Here is a 19,022-nt window from a genome sequence, read left to right as displayed (position 1 = left end):
AGGTCAAGGGCCTTGAAGCAGATTCGTACGGCGATGGAATGAATGAATAAAGAGCATTATTTTTAGCACATCCATCGGCCTCCAAGGAGTTGCTGAATTATTCTCCCTTGCTACTAGTTTTGTCCAGTCCATGCACCTTAGGACTACGGGTGGAAATTAGCCCTGTGCTATTCCCGGCATATTTACATCCTTATCATGCTGTGATGTTATGCATACACTCATGTAAACGATGTTCATTAATTTGCATTGTCCTTAATAAACAAATCTTTAAGGATGAAGCTGCGACAGATATTTTATTTCTCTTACACACGCGCACACACACACACACACACACACACACACACACACACACACACACACACACAGGGGCGCTGGGGGGGGGGGGGGGTAGCTTAGGATGATTCCAAGGGCCCAGCACTGGGGGGGGGGGCCCAATTTTTTTTTTTTTTTTTTTTTTTTTTTTTACTAGACATCACTCAGGTGTATTATTGATGTTCTTATTGATCATCACTATGTTTGTTTCTGAAGTGTGTGTGTGTGTGTGTGTGTGTGTGTGTGTGTGTGTGTGTGTGTGTGTGTGTGTGTGTGTGTGTGTGTGTGTGTGTGTGTGTGTGTGTGTGTGTGTGTGTGTGTGTGAGATATATAGAGAGAGAGGGGGGGCTTTGGTAGACTATTGCATTGGTCCATTCATTGAAGATGAACGCAATGCGACATCCTTTACTAGGCTCACCCACCAACAGTGCAGGTGCTGAACTGCTGATCCGAATGTATAGGTAAAAACCATATTATGCGTTTTCATCAATAAAAAGATTTCCAAAAAAAAATCCGCTTGCGCGCTTACGCGCGCTCGCATTCACTGGGGGCCTACAAATACATTCTTTCATGGGGCCCAGAATCTGGAGCTACACCCCTGCACACACACACACACACACACACACACACACACACACACACACACACACACTCCCTCCCTCATGCTGCGTGGGAGTTAATGTGTTCCAACTATTTGAATAAATAAATAATGTTAGGGTTAACGGAACAGTACTGTATACTTAATTTGCCTGTGTACGTACAGTACATCAGCTGTGGCTTTTAGATCCTTGATGTGGGAGAAAACAGAGTTCATATGAGGCCATTACATAACATTATGACATCATCACCTCTGCCATTCGGTTGACGGACACCGTCATTGAATTTGATTAGATTAAAATGTACTGTCATCATACGACACAAGTACAGAACAACGAAAAGAGGTTTGGCATCCAACCAGGGTGCAAATGTAACAGTAAAGTTCAATAACAATATTGGTTGATTAAACTGCATGGATACAATATATAAATGAGTACTACTGACTAATAGTGCTAATCAGATGTATGTACAGTGTTATAGTATTATTATGAACAGTGATACAGGTATAAAGACTATGGTGCCTTAACTAGTAATAGTAGGTAAGGGATATGTACAGATATAGAGTATATGGATAAGGATTATATGCAGATACAGACAGATGTGGATAAACATATATACTGTAAATATAAATATATGTATTGTGACGAACCTGGTGGGGTCCAGACTCGCCACGGTTCAAATACAAACAAATTAAAATGTCCACACAAGAGCAATATAAATCAATACGAATATTTATTGAATTAAGGCAGAATCCAGTTTGATAGGCAAGAGAATGCTTGTAAACAAAACAGTCGTAAAAGCCCTCAGCTCAGAACTAGGCAAAATCTGCATATGGCTCGCTGATAACAAACTATCATTACACATGGGCAAAACAGAGTCCATTCTCTTCGGTTCAAATAACAAACTCAGCAAGACCGACGGCTTCTCAGTTACAGTGGGTGACAATATTGTCACGAGGAAAGAAGATATTACCTACCTGGGTTCCATCCTAGAGGCAAATCTTTCCTGTGACAAAATGGCATCCAATGTAATAAAAAAAGTCAACCAACAAACTCGATTCTTGTACCGGATCTCCTCACTGGTACATTTACATTTACATTTACATTTAGTCATTTAGCTGACGCTTTTATCCAAAGCGACTTACAAGTTCTGTGCGACAAGACAGCAAGAAGGGTATAACCAGGCATGCGTTGTTCATGGGACGGGGTAGCACGGTGTGGGACCTCACTCGCTATTTGCATATCAATAGCTCCGGTCGTCAGGTGGGTTAAATACGTTCTCAGACACATTCACACCTAACCTTGTTGTGAAGACGTGTTACATTCCATTCGTAGAGGCAATTAGGCACTGTCTTTAGTCTGTGCCCAAGCGAGGGGACATTAAATGCGCATTCGTGGGCGCGCGCGCACGCGCAGGGAGCGCGCGTGCACGTGGTGCGTGTCACCCCAGATGATTTCAATAACGCACCACTGGGTATAACTCTATCAGCTGAGTAACAATGTTCATCAAAGTGTTGCGTGTTACAGTGTAGGTTAGTTTATTAGGTAAACAAGAATACCCTGAAGACTCTGGCAGGAGCACTCATTCAAGGGTACTACGACTATGCTTGCACCTCATGGTACCAAAGCACCTCAAAGGCGCTAAAAACAAAATTACAAACATCTCAAAACAAACTGGTCAGACTACTGCTTGACCTTACTCCTAGAACCCACCTCACCCCTGCCCACTTTGACAACTTAGGATGGCTTACAGTAGACGACAGAGTACAGCAACTTGCAATGGGCCTGGTCTACAAGATACACTACACGACCAAGGTACCCATGTACATGTCAAAATACTTCCCAAAGGTCAGTGAATACCACGATCACAACACCAGAGGGAGCTCCACAAATCATGTTAAACCCAGATTCGGCTCAAACAAGGGACTAAACACATTTCGCAATTATGCCACATCAATGTGGAACGCCCTACCCAAAGCTATAAAGGAATGTGAATCACTACCCACTTTCAAAAACACTCTCAAAAAACACCTACGGGAGACTGCAATTCGAAACTGGCCCCTGTAAATGTCCTAACACAATCCAATGTACAGTAAATGACCAAGTATGGTCTTGTCAATATTCCAATGTACAGTTTTGTTTGTACAGTGTCCCCCCCCCCCACCCCTCCTACCCAACCTCCCCCCCCCCCACTCCTACCCAACCCCCCCCCCCCCCCCCCCCCCCCCCCCCCACCCAACCACCTCCAATGTACAGTCCCCCCCCCCCCCCCCCCCCACCTACCCAATCCAATGTACAGTTTCTACGTCAAATGTATATACTTTTTTTTCTGGACTCTTTTTGTATCACAAACAGTACTGTATTTACAAATTTGGTATGTCATAAATATATAGATGTAGCAGTACTGTCTATCTGTATGTCATGTATGTCGTCATGTATGTCATATATGTTACGATGAATTGAAAATGGGGGACCCTGATGTAAACAAGACGAAAGTCTTTCTCTGGTCTGCATCCCCTTAACAATTGTATGTATTGAGCTGTACTGTACTGTACCCATTCTGCAATCTGTTAATAAAGTTTTCAATCAATCAATCAATCAATCAGTCCGATGGTCAAAAACACAAAACAGGCTTGCAGACAGAAAAAGGGATTGTTCAATACTCAGGGTAGTCGTCCGGTCCAGGGTCAGTACACAAGGGGGTTTCTCAGCCAGTCCAGGGTCCGTACACAATGAACACCTTCTCGCCTTCACCTCTCCTCTCACTACCTCTCACCTTACACAACTCCGAATAACTCAATCTCTCTCTCTCTCTCTCTCTCTCTCTCTCTCTCTCTCTCTCTCTCTCTCTCTCTCTCTCTATCTCTCTCTCTCTCTCTCTCTCTCAATACAACAACTCCAACCTCACCTCCGCTCAACTTACTCCTCACTAACCTAGTGGCTTTGTAGTGCGTGTGTCTGGGGTGTGTGCACGTGAGATGTGGGTGACCTAATGATGCGCAGGTGTGTTCTATCAGTACTAATCAGCTACCTAATTGTCTCTACTCCTTACGTGGCAATAGTGAGATCTGCCACAGTATACGGTATATACAGCATTATTGTACATGCTATCATACAGAGTTATAAGGGTAGACTATAGTTTGAGGTATTTAGTTTATGCAAAGTGCCTTACAGCATCATGACTGTATACATCTTTAGCATGGGTGGCCCCAGTGGGAATCAAACCCCCAACCTTGGCAGTGCTTTACCATTTGAGCATACAGGACCACACTGTTTCATATCATAATTCATTATAATGCTGTTTGAAATGAATGAGGTTGCTACCAAAACAAAGTTAGCAATGCTATTTCAATGGGGTCGGTTAGCATTTCTCACAAAAATTACCAGGAAATCGGAAACGGCTGCTTAATTATTAGATTACATTAGATTAGTTAGATTAGATTCACATGTATTGTCATCGTACAGCACAAGTACAGTACAACAGTGATACCAGTGTAAATACACTATGGTAGTAAGCCACACTGGCCAGTGGTATAACTAATAAGAGTATGGGATATATACAGATATAGATAAAGTATACACAGCAATACTATTTCCTGTGATTGTAACCACTGTTTTTGATTGACTGATAATTTTATTAACAGATTGCAGAATAGGTACAATACAGTACAGCTCAATACACACAATTGTTAAGGGGATGCAGACCAGAGAAATACTTCCGTCTTGTCCTGTAATTTTAACCTGTACTGGATACAGTATGCAAGACCCCCCGCATTTTACTGTATGCTTGTATGCCGTGACAAATAAAACTCTTGACTTGACTTGACTTTGTCTGATATTTGCTGAGCTTACAGTGATATGCACACTACTATTGTTGTGATTCTCCATGTTGACATGGAGAGAATTACTGTAAGCTGTCAACATGTGGGCTGCAACCGTGAAACAATAGTGCCACCAAGTGGGCATTTTGGTTTGCAGCACCAACTTGCATGCCCAGCAACAGTTCTCCTTGTAAGCATTTATCTGTATGCTTTTGCTCCAAAACTAAAACCTGATACCAGGAGCCATGTGTAACATGCCAGAAATGTATGCAAAATTATTATTATTATTATTATTATTATTATTATTATTATTATTATTATTATTATTATTATTATTATTATTATTATTATTATTATTATTATTATTATTATTATTATTGATACCATGGTGTTATTTTGGAGTATTATTGTGGTATCTACTGTATGATTCATCCAGGTTATGTTATGTTATGTTATATAATATGCTGTATACTTGAACTGTATTAACCAATAGGTTAAGTCTGGTGCTTTTCCTGGTATCTGTAGGATGATAATTCCCCCATGCTCTAAAGTCATATGCTGATGACTAGTAGTGTGATTTACACACATCTCATAACATTTACAATTTGTTGGATATTTATTGTATGACAGGTGTGATGTGATCTTTTTGAGAGATATCACCAGGTTCAAATACCAGATGCAAGTGTTTTGGGGGCCCTTTCTTCCCATCTCACGTCTGGAGGAGAAGCTGCTGGTGACCTTGTTCTACCACTCTGCTGTTGAGAGCCTGCTGACGTACTGAGCGCCTCCCCCTCTGCGGACTCTATAGGGGCAGCTATAAACCCACCTGTTCAGGTTGGCGTTTGGCCACGTACACACGTGAACTGGTGATTTCATTTATTCTGTTTTTGTCCGTGCCTGTCTTTATGTTGTATGTTTTTATGAATTGACCTGTTCTTTTTTGTTTTTAAACTTGTGAAGCACTGTTTCCACACTGTTTCTATATTGTATGTTTTTATGAATTGCCCTGTTAATTATTTTGTTTTTAAACTTGTGAAGCACTCATGCTGGGAAGGGTGCTATATAAATAAAGTCTTACTTACTTATTTACTTACTTACTTACTTACTTACTTACTTACTTACTTACTTACTTACTTACTTACTTACTTACTTACTTACTTACTTACTTACTTACTTACTTACTTACTTACTTACTTACTTACTTATTTACTTATTTACTTACTTACTTACTTACTTACTTACTTACTTACTTACTTACTTACTTACTTACTTACTTACTTACTTACTTACTTACTTACTTACTTACTTACTTACTTACTTACTTACTTACTTACTTACTTACTTACTTACTTACTTACTTACTTACTTACTTACTTACTTACTTACTTGTGTGGTACACTAGCTGCACTGAAGAGGACAAGAGGGTAATAAATACAGCACAAAAGATCACCGGCTGCCCCCTCCCCTCCCTGAAGGACATTCACAACAACTCCCGCTGCCCTAACAGAGCACAACACATAGTAAAGGACGGCTCACACCCTGGCTTCCACCTGTTCCACCTGTGGCCATCTGGCAGGCGTTACAGGTGCATCAGAGCCAGAACAAAGGACAGTTTTTCCCTCCCAGAGCCACAACCACCCTCAACTCTAACATGCACTTATCCATATCACCCCCTTCTATTCCTCCCCCACTACTGTACAACAAGTATTTAAGGCGAGAAAGCCTAGGTGAATAGGCAAAAAATTACTTATTACTTATTACTTACTTATTTATTGCGTAGCACCTTAAGTTTGTTATTTTAATAACTGTGTACAGTGTGGTTTATTGTGTAGCACCTGGATGGAAGCGGACATGGCCGGTTTGCCTAAGCATTGTCTAACTAACACCTCTCCCGAAGGCTAACCGGCCATGTCCGCTTCCATTCATTGTGCTAAGCTAGGCTAACATGCAGCCAGATGATGGCAGAATGTCTTGGCGTCTCGACGCTACTGTATATTCTTCCCGTTGCAATGTATTATTTCCCCTTGCAACATATTATTTTTCCTGTTTGTACTTTTGCTTGTTCACTTTTGAATAAACCTCTGAAAGATGAATTCTACCTTTCATTGTTGAAGATTCTCAGATAAAAGCAACAATGTCTAATGTTTTTAATGCCTAATACATTTGTGTTGGTTGGATTCTCTGCATTTTTGTACTTGATCTTTCGGTTAAGCAGTAAAGACCTCACCACCTTTACTAACAGTGAGCAAGCATAACCACTCGTTCACACTGAAAGCCTTAGTGATCAATTCTGATTTATTGCTCAGATCAGATTTTTTTTGTTTGGCTGTTCACATACTCTTTTAAATGTGGCAAATAAAAAACAAGGACGGTGGAAGTACAGTAAACGTGAAGTCACAGTTTATGGTTTCATGGAGGCGACAGTGGCTCAGGAGGTACAGTAGAGCGGTACTTATAAGGTAAACCTCTCACTGTCCCTCCACTGACCACCTCCATCACAGCTGCCTTCCATCTTTGTATAACACAACATAACACAGTTTACCATGCAAATTATAAACACAAATTTAGAAAAATGATCCAACGCAACAGGCCTTTGACTATTTTGCATGGGTTTAGGCTACTTCATTCATTTTTTTTTCTTTTTTTTGTATCTCTCTTTCTCCGATTTTTCTCTGTTTTCTCCCTGTCCCAATTTTTTGTCGTTGTGCCAATTCCCCCCCCCCCCCCCCCCCCCTACCTGGTTGTTGTGCGCATGTTCTCCTACTGGTCGGTACAAGGGAACCCTGAAGTATCCGCACGCTTCCTCCGACACGTGCGGCGACAGCCAGTGGCTCTCTTCTCACCTGGCAGCGAGGGCTCTCATTGGTGAAGTGTAACACGTGGGAGGTCATGCTGCGGCTGAGCAAGCGCCCAGACCTGACCTGTAGGCGTTGATGTCCACAACGCCAGTTTCCCACCCACGGCTCCCCTCCCCCTAACCCAGCCAAACAAGTTAGTATAGCGATCAGCCCAAGCCAAGCCAATGCTGACTCCGGAAGTCGAGACCGCAGTCTCTTGCATTGGTGACGAGCGCAATCTCCGCTACGCCACCTGACCGCCCCGTACTTCATTCATTTCTAATGGTTGTTCTCCTGATTAGCCTAATACATTGAACTGTGTTTACTCAGCAGTGAAATACAATATCCTTGATACTTGTACAGTATATCAGTCCTAAGCAAGGGCCTTTCCTTTGTACCCACTGCCCAATGCGATGACTTGGGAACTTTAGTAGAGTTTTTGCAATTTGAGATATAATGTTTTTGGTCACAAGTCACAACACAAGGGCGGCTAGGTGGTGCAGTGGGCAAGGCGCTCACCACCAATGCAGGAGACGCTGGGTTCGAGCCCAGCTCTCCGCATTGCTATCAGCTTGGCTGGTCGTTCATACTAATACAATTGGCAGTATTAGGGGGTGGGGATCGGACGTTGTGGACAGCGACTCCTACAGGTCGGTTGGTGCGCCTGCGCAGCAGAATCAGGAAGCGACGGGGGCGGCGTGCCCTCCAAACGCAGACCCCCGACGCTGAGAGATCGCGCTGTGCAGGTGAAAATATGCGACTGCTGCTTCCTCGAGTACCGGAGGGGACACGTGATGTAAGGCTTAGTCCACATTGCAGCCGGCTTGTGGGAAGCATGGTCTAACAACGTTCGAGACAGGGGAGGGTAGAATTGGACGATACGAAATTGGGATGGGAGAAAAAATTGAAAATGGGAGAAAAAAGTAGAAAACAAGTCACAACACAAACGGTGGTACTAATAACATGCATACCAGTGTTGTAGTCGAGTCACTAAATCTCGAGTCTGAGTCGAGTCTCGAGTCCCCAAAGAAGAGCCAGAGTCGAGTCCAGAGTCCGAGTCCAAGTCATCAAGGTTCAGTCCACTCCACTCTGGCAGTCAAAGAGCTGACATACAAATAAAAAATTCAAATGGAGTTTATTTACTTTGTGACACAATAGCCAAATAAATGCACTCGCCATCAATATCGTATGCCGCAGGATTAGGGCCTATTACTAAATAAATTACAAATAAATAACTGTATTCATCAATTAACAAGTCAGAGTCCTCGTCTGCACCTTCCGAGTCAGAATGCAGTCAATGCTCGAGTCCAAGTCCGAGTCCGAGTCGTCAGTATTCAAGTCCAAGTCGAGTCACGAGTCCTGAAAATCAGTCCAAGACTCGAGTCCTACAACGCTGGTATGTGGTCCGTTCAGGTAGTGTTGTACGTGCTCCACCGAACACCCCTGAGGTTGTCAGTAACGAGCCCAAGACAATCACATACTGTAGTCAAAAGAAAATAAATCTAACTTTATTCCCCCCAAGCACAAAATTAATTCTTCCAACTAAAGTGTTTTTCTTCATAAAAGGACATAAACACTTGAGTATAAAAGCATCACATGGTGGCCAGACAGAAGACAGGGAGGTTAAGGGAGGATGAAGTACAAAACACAACCTCTTCTGTATCTGTGCAACACATTGTATTAATAATAATAATTAAAAAATAATAATACACTTTATTTGTATAGCACCTTTTTTGGCCTCATGGGACATACTATATAAATTCCAGATCAATAGGACTAAAGGTTTTGATTCATGCAAAATCACGGTAAAATGCATGAATCAAAACATTCACTGACCAGCCCCATTCAACCCCAGTGGTTTGCACCGGGAGTAATTGCAGCAACAGCAAGTCATTAGATTAGATTAGATTAGATTAGATTAGATTAGATTAGATTAGATTAGATTAGATTAGATTAGATTAGATTAGATTAGATTAGATTAGATTAGATTAGATTAGATTAGATTAGATTAGATTAGATTAGATTAGATTAGATTCCAATATATTCTCATCATACAGCACAAGTACAACTAAAATAAGTTTGACATCAAATAGTGCAATAGTAATATAAAATGTACAGGTGATTAAACTGGGTATAAAATATATAAATGAGTACTACTGAGTAATGGTGCTAATCAGATGTATGTACACAGTGTTATAGTATTGTTATTTACAGTGATAAAGGTATAAGGACACTATGGTAGTAAGTCATACTGGCCAGTGGTATAACTAGTAAGAGTAGGTAAGGTATAATGTACAGATATAGATATAGTATCTACAGATATTTAAAAAGGAATATATGGAGGTATATACAAACAGATGTGGATAAACATCTGTATGGTGAATATAAATATATGTATATGGTATATACAGCATTATTGTTGTACATGCTATCATACAGAGTTCTATAAATAAGTGTATACAGTAGAAAGGATGAAATGCAGGTATATTCAGTGTAAGGACATTTTACCGGGGCCAGTTTCTAATTGCAGCCACCCGTAGGTGCTCTTTGAGAGCGGTTTTGAAGGAGGGTAGGGATTCACATTATTTTATGGCTGTGGGTAGGGCGTTCCACATTATTGTGGCATAATTGTGAAACGGGTTTAGTCCCTTGTTTGAGCCGAATCTGGGTTGAACATGATTTGTGGAACTCCCTCTGGTGTTGTGGTCATGGAATTCACTGACCTTTGGGAAGTATTTCGACATGTACATGGGTATCTTAGTGGTATAGTGTATCTTGTAGACCAGGCCCATTGCAAGTTGCTGTACTCTGTTGTCTACTCTAGCCACCCTAGGTTGTCAAAATGGGCAGGGGTGAGGTGGGTTTTAGGAGTAAGGCCAAGCAGTACCAGTTTGTTTTGTGATGTTTGTAGCCTTGTTTTTAGCTGTGTGCAAATCCAACTTTCTCTCTTATAGGCAGAGATGTACTTTGTAAATTGAATTTCACAAATGCACTGTTAGTGTTCACTACATGGGTTAGTTTAGAATGACCAGAACAAAATATTTACACAGTTAATGCAACTCCACTCACAGACTTTTGGTATAAATGGTTGGTAAATGGCTGCATTTATATAGCGCTTTTATCCAAAGTGCTTTACAATTTGTTCCTCACATTTTACCCATTCACTCACACATTCACACACCGACGGCAGAGGCAACCATGCAAGGTGCCAACCTGCACATCAGGAGCAATTAGGGGTTAAGTGTCTTGCTCAAGGACACTTCGACACGCTGCACGGGAGGAGCGGGAATTGAACCGGGAACCTCCGGATTACCAGACGACTGCTCTACCTCCTAAGCCACAGCCCAGTGTTGTATGGCTGGTAATGAGTCCATCTCATTATCATGGGAAGATATAGATTTTTATACCCAAACTACCCAAAATACTAAAGTGTTGCCCACATTGGACAATTCACTCACAATATTGCAGCGTCCTTGACACTCACATACACACTAGGGATGGGTATCAAAATGTTTTATTGTATTGATCAAATTGCTTCAATACTATCTAGTATCAAAAATGCTGCGGTATCTAAATTTGGTATCAAATGACACTAAAGTAATGAATGAATGGATGTTATGTCTTAGTGTCCAAGCTTCATCTAAATAATCCACAAAGGCAAATATTTCTTTATCGTATGGATTTCTTCTGTATTTCAGAGTATTTCTATTTAATCAAGATCTTTACTATGTATCTCATCAAACAAACCCTTTCTCTGAACATGATACAGAATACGGTATTAAACCAACATGAATGACAAAGCCTATCCTGTTCTTCAGTGATTTTGGCTTACTCCAGATCTCAACAGCCTAGTTATTTTTAAACTGTTGTAAAACAGCCTGTTTTGGACACGCAAACTGGTTTGATTGATTGATTGATTGAAAACTTTATTAACAGATGGCAGAATGGGTACAATACAGTACGGCTCAATACAAACAATTGTTAAGGGGAGCAGACCAGAGAAAGACTTTCGTCTTGTTTACATCAGGGTCCCCCATTTTCAATTCATCAGGACATTTATGACATACAAATATACAGTACTGTTTATGAGAAAGAGATCATCCAATCACTGGGAGGTGAGTACACAGAAGGAATCATGGGAATGATTATGGGAATGGTTATGAATTAAGTGTATAAGTGACGTTGTCGCTACAAAAACAATCTGGGTATTCCCCAACCAGAAAGCATGGATTAATGGCTCAGTGCGTACATCACTAAAGGCGAGGGACACTCCGTTTGCCTCTGGACACAAAGAGGCAGAGAGAAGGAAACACGATACGATCTCGGGCAGGACGATCACAGCAGCCAAACGGGAACATAAAGAGACAATAGAGACACAATGCAGTAATGAACCATGCAGCGTGTGGCAAGGATTACACACAACATCAGATCTAAAATGGAAACCCAGTAGCACATTGGTGCCTCCCTACCGGATGAGCTGAACAGCTTTTGCACACCTGTTCGAGGTTAACCTCGTTCCCAGTTTTATCTCCTCCGTGAGACTACTGCTGAAAGTGTGTATGGGGTAGAATTTCCGGTGTATGTACTTCCCCTGGAAGCTGCCTCCGAACGGACCAAACTTTTCCCGAATCCTGTCGGCAAACAAGCTATAACGTCCCGGCCATGTAGTAAATTCTTCAGACAAAGCCGTTGCAGTGGCTTAAACAAGGAAATATTGTGCACTTCACACGTTTCTATAATTGTTTGGTCAAAACCGGAAAGCCTGTAGCCTGTACTTCCTGTACTTCGGTTTACACACTTTAGGAGGCATATCTTTACCAGCCTAGTTCGAGGTTAACCACACCAACCTCCTAGGGGAAGCCCCCACACTTGGGATGCGCAATGAATGCAAACGCATCAACGTATGCAAGGCGGCTGGACCAGATGGCATCCCAGGCCGAGAGATCAACACGTGTGTGGAGCAGCTGGCCGGCGGTGTATTCCCTGACATAGTCAACATCTCCCTCTCAGAGTGCACCTCTCCTACTTCAAGTCATCCACCATTGGTCCATGGTCCCATAAGAAAACCAAGATGACGTGCCTGAAGGACTGGCGCCCGGTTGCCCTCACTCCCACACCCACAGTGAGCAGATGTTTTGAGAAGCATGTTAAGAAATCTATCTGTAGTGGACTACCAGCCATTACTGAAAAAGACCTCCACCAAGTGACCTACCGGCAAAACAGATCCGCTGGCGACGCAATAGCCACAGCACTCCACTGCGCCCTCAACCACCTGGAGGGAAAGAGGTCCTATGTGAGGATGCTGTCTGCTCAGCATTCAACACCATAGTCCCACCAGACTTGACAGAAAACTCAGGAACCTAGGACTCGACTCCAACCTGTGCTGCTGGATTCTAGAGTAGACATCCTGTCAGACCATCACCAGGTGGTGAGGATGGGACCCAACACCTCAGCCCCTCTGCCTACCTGGGCCGGCCTACACACCTGTCGGAGCCAGAATAAGAGGCCTGCACCCCTGCCACTCCTGGTCAGAGTGTTGTTTTCAACTTCCGTGGTAGTAGGACTCTTCTCTGGACCTCTAGAACCTTATACACAATATTCGTGAGAATCCTAGTGTAACCTGTGTACTCCGTATCCTGCGTCGTATTTGTAACCTGTGTGTACCTCACCCCTCCGGCCTGCATCTTCCCCGGGACCGCATGGACACCCGTTGGTCTCCTCTCACTCCCAGCACTTCACTACCTGCCCCCTTGTCCTTCCCTAGGTTTTCATTATTAAATAACCTAAACCGCCTCATTCTCCTGTGCCTTGTGTTCTGCTCTTGGGTCATCTCCAACACGATGATTACGTTTGCCAATGACACAACGGTGATAGGCCTAATCACCAACAATGATGAAATGGCCCACAGGGAAGAGATTGACAACCTGGCACAATGGAGAGTGGGAGAAAGTCTGGATCCCATCAACATCACTGGGTCTGCTGTGGAGAGAGTCAGCAACTTCAAGTTCCTTTGTGTCCACGTTGAGCCTCAGACTCAGCAGCCTCTGGGTCAGTTCCCCCCCCAGGCTCATGAACAGATAACACTACCAGCGTGTGGCTGAGGAAGACCAGTGTTATTTTATCAGAATCAGAAAGGTCTTTATTGCCAAGTAGTTTTCGGTGAGACATCAAAGGACAGACAGATAGATAATAAAATAAAGAGGTGAGTAAAATAAAAGGAAATATGAACTAAGTTAAGCACAATAGAATAGAATAGAATTATGAAATAAAATGTAGGCCAGGGCTGTACAACTGTAAATAAAATAAGAATAGGCCAAGGCTGTACAACTGGGCAAGATGTGGTCAAGCATACTAATTATTATCGCTTTCCCTGTTACTGATTTGCACACAATACTGATTTGCACATAATACTGACTTTCTCACTTGCAGAGGTCAGTTTTCTATAAGATTTTGGGGTACCAAATTATGGAATGGTTTTTCCCACCTGGCGAAAAAGTTTCTCTGAAGAAGAAGAAAACTAAAATGTTACAAGAGATGCTTGAATAACCATTTAACTAATGTTTTGTATCTTTTTCCCATGTATTGTCTACAATAATTTATGCATGCATACACACACAAACACACGATATATATTTACTTATTTTCTTTTATTTTTTTTATTTTATTGATCTTTTTCCTCTTCCATTTTCCTCCGATTTTCTCCCATCCCAATGTTATGTCGTATGCCAATTCCCAATCCCCTTCCTGGTCGCTGCGCACTTACCCCCCACAGTCAGATCATCTGGGAGAGTGGAGGCTATCACGTGCTTCCTCCGACACACGTCTAGCCAATCAACCGCTTCTTTTCACCTGGCAGCGCGGATCCTCCCTGAGAGGGCGTAGCGTGTGGAAGGATCACACTATCCCACTCAGGTCCTATCCGCGCTTAGCAGGCGCCCCGACCGAACTGTAGGAGTCGCTGTTTACAACAACCCGGACCCACCCTCTAATACTGCCAATTGTATTAGTGTGAACGGCCAGCCAAGCTGGTGACAACCCCGGAGCTGTGAGCTGGATTCGAACAGGCGAATCCAGCTCACAGCTCCGGGGTTGGTGACGAACGCAATCTCCGCTACGCCACCTACCCGCCCTATATATTTACTTCTTATTAGTTTGCCATCACTTTTATATTCAAATTATTATTCAGTTTTTTTACAACATTGTGAAACTTTAATTGTTTAGGTGAAGGCTTCAAAATAAGCCCTTTGTGTTTTCTGCCTCTCATTTGTTAGTCATTGTTATAATTTTTATTTTTAAACTGTGCAAACTTGCACACACTACTAAATTGCACAAATGTGCACACTACAGTACACTTGCTTCACTGTACTACTTGTGTTAGTACTGTGATAGGCCTAGGAGCCAAGAAACTAAAACATACAAAATATAAAATGACAATATATATACAAAACATATGTGACAAAAATAAACTTGAACTTGAACTAATCATGCTTCTGGATGTACAATTCTTCAAGTCCTGTTCTCTGAAATAACGTGTAATTATGTTTTGCCTCACAATATACTATAATATACATAATACAAGCATTGCCAGGTACCCGGATGGGGTATCTCCCCGGGCCTTTCTGTGTGGAGTTTGCATGTTCTCCCTGTGATCGCAAGGGTTTCCCCTCCCGATAAGATAAACCCAATGGAAAAACATGCAGAACAGATCGCTAACGCTGTCGCGTCCCTGACGAAGACGAACAGGAGCACTTTGGATTGGTCCCTAGGTGCGGCCCCACGCCGCAGCCCATGTCTGCTCCCGGCTGGCCTTGGGGGGAAGGACGACGGGATGGGTCAAGTGCAGAGAGACATTTCATTGTCGACCCAATGTGTGTGTGTGTGTTCCTGTGTGTCGCCCCTCTGTGTGTGTTCATCTGCATGACAAATAAAGACCTCTTCTTCTATACTATATACTATAATATAATATATTAATGTTAGGAAGCAACAACACGCCTTGTCTGTCCTCATACTCAAACCACTGTGTTGTTGTCTCCCATGTGGACAGCTGCTTACTGAGTGTCACCCAGAATGGAGCCAACACAGCACACCAACACAGCACTCCAACACAGCACTCCAACACAGCACTCCTACACAGCACTCCAACACAGCACTCCTACACAGCACTCCTACACAGCACTCCTACACAGCACTCCAACACAGCACTCCTACACAGCACTCCTACACAGCATTCCAACACAGCACTCCAACACAGCACTCCAACACAGCACTCCTAGACAGCACTCCTACACAGCATTCCAACACAGCACTCCAACACAGCACTCCTACACAGCACTCCTACACAGCACTCCTACACAACACTCCTACACAGCACTCCTACACAGCACACCTACACAGCACTCCTACACAGCACTCCTACACAGCACTCCTACACAGCACTCCTACACAGCACTCCTACGCCTACCTGCTGACACACTGGTCATCTGCCTTAGTAGGATGGTTCAGAGAACCTTCCATACACCCCGCTTAGATTATATATGATTATATTAGATAAGATAAGATATTCCTTTATTGATCCCCTTGGGGAAATTCAGGCATCATAGCAGCATGGGGGAGGGGGGAGGGGAGGTACATGTAGTAGAAGACATAATACAGGTCGTAAAATTAGCATACAGTGGAGAAGTTAAAATAAAAATAGAATAAAAAATAGGCAGTGTAAACAATATAACAATATAATTAACTCTGGGCATGTGCATATGGGCAAGTAGGCAGTGTAAAAAGGTCAAGGTGCAAGATGAGGGTATGTACTGTATGCCCTCTCTAATTATATTATTTATTTAATTTGTTTATTTGGATGGGACAATGCAAAATTAATGAACACTGTGGAGTGTAAAAATGGCCTATATATAATCTAAAGATCTAAAATCTAATCTAATATATATAATGTAAATATTCAAATTAAGATTCAAATTAAAACACCTAAAAGCTCCTCTGAGCAACTGTCAAGCATGAGTACCAGTCATTGTGTTAACGTGTAATGATAGAATCGGGGCATAATGATAGGAATGGGGCGACAGTGGCTCAGGCGATAGAGCAGTCATCTCGCATTTAACCCCTAATTGCTCCCGACGAGCAGGTCGGCACCTTGCATGGCTGCCTATGCCATCGGTGAGTGAATGGGTGAATGTGAGGCATAAGTTGTAAAGCGCTTTGGATAAAAGCGCTATATAAATGCAGTCCATTTACCATTTAATGTTTCTCACTGTGTGGCAAATTTGCATAGAAGCCACTTCCAAACCCTTGTGGTACTCTTTTTGAATGCATCAATTACACACACCAACTCACAGAGTATGAATAAACATACTATCCAGATTGGCAATTTCTCATTATGTACTACTAGGGTTTGGTTTCCATTAGCCAAGTCCGTTTAGGAACCGGTCCCAAGTTAGGTAAATAGAATGAGTCAGCGCAATCAGCAGGGTTTACTGTACTTGGAGAGCAGCCATAAGACACACTGTAGTTCCCCTCTCCTCTCTCTCTCTCTCTCTCTCTCTCTCTCTCTCTCTCTCTCTCTCTCTCTCTCTCTCTCTCTCTCTCTCTCTCTCTCTCTCTCTCTCTCTATGCAGGCAAGGCTCCATGTGGCCAGAAGATGCTGATTTTGTGGACGCACACCCACCCAAAAATACACATTGTAAAATGGCGTACCTTTCTTGTTCGTCTCACTGATTGTTTGCAGATCTCGTGTCTTACCTATTTCCTTTTATTCTATGCCTATTTTATTATTGTATTTTGCACAATCAATGCGGGCATGACCACCCACATTTTACTGTATGCCCTGGTATGTATGTGACAAATAAACCTCTTGATTCTTGTTTCTTTATTATGTACAATGATAATGTGTTGATGTAATGACATAATGTTCTAGACACGTTATAAAGTCTTAGTGTTACTAGAGTGAGACTGAATGACTGAAGCACAGCTCCATTGCTGCGAGCTAGGTGTTGCAAACGTGTCATTCTGTCAGTAAACTCTATCCTTAAAGGCCGTCTCTGTGAATAATATCTGGTCAAATTATTCCACATCAAGTATTATCTAGATATCAACAAGAATGATGGTCCAGTCACACCTGTTATATACTTTGCCTAAAATCCACAAGTTACCCTCTCTCATGGAAAATATCTCTTCCTTTGTAGATTATAACATGTATAGTCATGTACAATAACACTATATATCTGTATGAATATATCTGCATATATTCCTGTTTACATACCTTTATACTTACCCACTCTGTGCACTGTATACACTATACTATACATCTGCCACATACCTACCCTGTTATTAGTTATACTACTGGACAGTATGGCGTACTACCATAGTGTACTTGTATCACTGTAATACTGTACATTAGGGGTGTAAAGGTACACATATCCGAACCGTACCGAATGGCTGTAGTGTGTACCGAACGAATACAACGGTATGTTAACCACCCACCGGGGGCTGTTTTTTTCACAATCTAATTTCTTTACAAGTCGATTATTAATTTCAATATAGAATATTCGTTGACAGCCCTACAAGTACAATTAGTTACTGCACACTACATCACCCCTGAGTGGAACATGGAAAGCCAAATGTTCCCCCACTGTACCGAAAACCCGTACCGAACCGTGACTTCAAAACCGAGGTACGTACCGAACCATGGTTTTTGTGTACCGTTACACCCCTACTGTACATACATCAAATCAGCATATTTACTCAGTAGCTTCGTTATACATATTCCATTTAATCACTTGTTAGTTACACTGTATATTGAATGAATGAATGAAAACTTTATGTAACAGATTGCAGAATGGGTACAATACAGTACGGCTCAATACACACAATAAGATAAGATAAGATTCCTTTATTGATCCCCTTGGGGAAATTCAGGGGATGCAGACCAAGTTCAAGTTCTTTAATAGTTGTCATACAGAAGTACAGAATACTTTCATACAAAATGCTTCTTACTGTTACGCTCCAGAGACTGTGCTAGACAAGATAGTATCAAATAACATAATAACATAATATAGCATGAATTTAGAAGAAGAAAAATGAGGTCACAGTGTTCGGTATAGACATATGTACAATGTTCTGAGTTACCATATAATATACAATACACAATACTATGCAGTGTACTAATGTACAGTACTATCTAGTGCAAAGCAGAAATGGGATGAGGTACAATTTTAGGTACAATTTACAGTAAGGTGTACGAGTTGTAGTGCAATCCTTCATCCATAAATATAAAGTGTGGGGAGTGGGTGCTACAGTGTGTTTGTTTAAAGTGGGTGTGTGCTATAAAGTGTGTGGAGTGGGTGCTACAGTGTGTTTGTTTAAAGTGAGTGTGTGCGTGTGGATGTGTGTGCTATGTGCGTTTGGTGGTTGTTGTTGTGTAGTGTTCATTCATTGTTCGTTTAGCAGCC

This window comes from Notolepis coatsorum (genome assembly GCF_963971535.1).
Source record: "Notolepis coatsorum genome assembly, chromosome: 4".
NCBI classification, from domain to species: domain Eukaryota; kingdom Metazoa; phylum Chordata; class Actinopteri; order Aulopiformes; family Paralepididae; genus Notolepis; species Notolepis coatsorum.
This window is presented reverse-complemented; position numbering follows the sequence as displayed.